Genomic DNA, 3,581 nt, shown 5'->3' with positions numbered 1-3,581 from the left:
TCACTAATGAGTAGTTAGCTTATTTTTAGATAGCCTTTATCAAATTGAGGAAGTTCCCCCTCTATTCCTAGCTTACTGAGAGTTTTTATTATGAAAGTAATTATTGATATAGTTGGATTAATATCTACCATATTCATTACTGTTTTATATTTGTTGTCCTTGTTCTTCGCTACTATTTTTGTCTTCCAGTATTTTTCTATCTCTTGTGGTTTTAACTGAGCATTTTATATGATTTTATTTTCTCTTTCTCGGCATACCAGTTATACTTCTTTAAACTTTTTTAGTCATTGCCCTAGAGTGTATAATGTACATTTTCAACTAATCCAAGTCCACCTTCAAATAACACTCTAGTACTTCATGGACAGTGTGAGTACTTTATAACAATAAAATAATCCTAATTCCTCCCTATCACTTGTATCATTGCTATCATTTATTTTGTATATATATATATATGTATAGTTGCTATTATTCTGAACAAAATGTTATCTGTTAGAGCAATTAAAAATAAGAAAAGCAGAATTTTCATTTTACCTTCAGTTATTCCTTCTTCAGTGCTCTTCCTTTCTTTATGTAGTTCTGAGTTTCTGACCTATATTATTTTCATCCTAAGGAGCTTCTAATATTTTTTGCAAGGCAGATCTACTAGCAACTCTTCCCTCAAATTTCTCTTGTCTGTGAAAGTTTTTTATTTCTCCTTCATTTTCAGAGGATAATTTGTCAGGCTACAGAATTCCAGGTGTTTTTTTTCTTTCAACACTTTAAATATTTTATTCCACTCTTTTCTTGCTTGAATGGTTTCTGAGAAGTCAGATGTAATTTTCATCTTTGTTTCTCTATAGGTAAAGTGTTTTTTCCATTTTGATTTTTGCAGGATTTTTCTTTATCTTTGATTCTCTGTAGTTCAAAGGTGATGCACCCAGGTATAGTTTTGGGACATTTATCCTGCTGGTGTTCTTGAAGTTTCCTGGATCTGTGGTTTGGTGTCTAACACTAATTTGGGGGAAATTCTCAGTTGAATATTGTTTTAAATATTTATCTGGTTCCTTTTGCTCTTCCTTCTCATTCTGGGGTTCCTGTTTAAGGGTACGTTATGTCTTTTGTAGTTGTCCTGCTGTCTTTGGACAGGGAAGCATTTGATAGTCCTATGATTAGGTCTCACTCCTTTAGTGAACCTGTGCCTTTGCCTATGAACTTCACAAGTGTTCTTCCGCTTTTTCCTCCCCTTAGGTGAAACATAGTGGTTAGAGTGGGCTGGAGTTGGGTATTTCCCTTCTGCACATCAGTGAGGCTCTGGTTAACTAGTTTCCTTCTCCTGAGGGCAGGCCTTGTTAAGAGCACAGTGCTCTGGCATATTTCAACATGGTTCTTTTCCCCCTCCCCCTGCCAGAAGCAGGGGTGGATGGGTAGTGTTTCTTTGATATTTACTGTGTGAACCTGGTCTGGCTCCTGGCAGTAAATCTCACAATATTGTGGTGGCTCCCTTGTGAATGGGTCCCTGTAGACTTTTTAACTTTTAGACCTGCCCACACTGACTCCATCAATTCGTCATTTGCAGTTCAGGTTTTCTTCCCCTGGCACCAGTTATCATGGCAGATTCTACCTGAGAGTGTCTGCTCTGATACACTGCATTTGCTTGTCTGTCTATCCAAGCTTGGAGGCAATAGATTACCCTGTGTTCTCCCCTTTCTTATGAATCCAAGAAGAACTGCTGATTTTTCAGTCTGTTCAGTTTTTTATTTGTTGCTAGGATGAAGTGATGACTTCCAAGCTTCTTACATGCAGAATTGGGAACTGGAAGTCATTATGTCTCTTTTTTTCTTTAATTTTTTATTAAGGTATGATTGATATACACTCTTATGAAGGTTTCACATGAAAAAACAATGTGGTTACTACTGTTACCCATGTTATCAAGTCCCCACCCATACCCCAGTGCAGTCACTGTCCATCAGTGTAATAAGATGCCACAGAGTCACTGTGTGCCTTCTCTGTGCTGCACTGTTCTCCCCGTGATTCCCCACACTATGTGTACTAAACATAATACCCCTCAATTCCCTTCTCCCTCCCTCCCCACCCACCTTCCCACACCCCTCCCCTTTGGTAACATCTAGTCCCTTCTTGGAGTCTGTGAGTCTGCTGCTGTTTTGTTCCTTCAGTTTTGCTTCATTGTTATATTCCACAAATGAGGGAAATCATTTGGCACTTGTCTTTCTCTGCCTGGCTTATTTCACTGAGTATAATATCCTCCAGCTCCATCCATGTTGTTGCAAATGGTAGGATAAAGAAGATGTGGTACATATACACAGTGGAATACTATTATGTCTCTTTTTATCCTTGAATTTAGACCTTCCTTTCCATTCCTTCTGCTGATGCCCTGGATTGTAGTTTTATTACTGGGTTGTTATAATTGCCATCTTCTTAGTGTCCATGTAGCAAGAGAGAAGTCTCTCTTTCCTGTACTGCAGCCTCACATCACTTCGAAATTAATCTCAAATGCAACTGACGTCATGCTTTTTCTTCCCTTTGAAGTGTTCTCATTATCTTATAGAATCCAAATTCTTGGTCCTGACACTCAAGGTCATCTATTATTTGTTCTACATTAAGTTTTCCAGACTTTTCCTCATTGCTCTCTTCACTCCTAGGGGAACCAGACTCTGCCACTTCTTCAAGAACCCTGGTCCTACGTTTACCACATTTTTTCTAAATATTAGACTAGAATGCCCTCATGTTCTTAGTACTGGGTAGTTCTGAAGTTATCTCTTCTGTCTCTAACCATTGCAGCACTTTTGACACCTTTTTAAGACAGTTATCTTGTTATTCTGTAAATTTCAAGTATTTATGCACATCTCTATTGTCCCTGCTAGATTGGGAGTTCTCTGAGGAAAGAGATTATTTTATATTTGCAATTCTCACCAGGGCCTCTTACGTTTAGCTTATGCCTCTTTGAATGAAAAGTGATTAAATCTTAGGTTTGGATTGTTTCTCTTAAGGTGACTAGAAAATTGGAGAATAGTTGTGTATCTGTGTGTGTTCATTTTGACCTCTGTTTTGAACCTCTTGCTAAACACTAACTTAATTTAGGAATGTAGGTAGTTAAGGAATAGGAAAATGTCTTTCTTTGTTCTTTGTGTTAATTAAGACACTGTTGGGAGCTGTTTAAAAAGCATGGAGATAGAAGGCAGAGTTCTCTAATATTTTAAAATTTAGATAGATACAGTATAAATCATTTCTGGAGGTGACATAATACCTCACTGCAGTACTGTATCTGAGAAGGCTGTTAGATGAAAGTCATCTTTCCTAAACTCAAACTGACATGGGAACAGTTAAGTCTGATTTGTGGGCTACTGAAGTGTCATCTTTTATTCTTCTCAAAGACCTTAACAACTTGAAGGTGAGAACAAAGAGAAGGAAAGAAATGGAGGCTCGTTTATTTTTCCTGATGTAGAAATTGATGTCCATCAAAATCTTCTCTCTAACGACTTGCAGTGGTACAATTGATGAGTCATAAAAACGTTCACTGAGTTTTGACATACTGGGTCGCATTTTTATTTTTTTTCCAGTGGATTTTGGGATTCAGCTCTCTT

This window comes from Manis pentadactyla, chromosome X, assembly GCF_030020395.1.
Source record: "Manis pentadactyla isolate mManPen7 chromosome X, mManPen7.hap1, whole genome shotgun sequence".
NCBI lineage: Eukaryota > Metazoa > Chordata > Mammalia > Pholidota > Manidae > Manis > Manis pentadactyla.
This window is presented reverse-complemented; position numbering follows the sequence as displayed.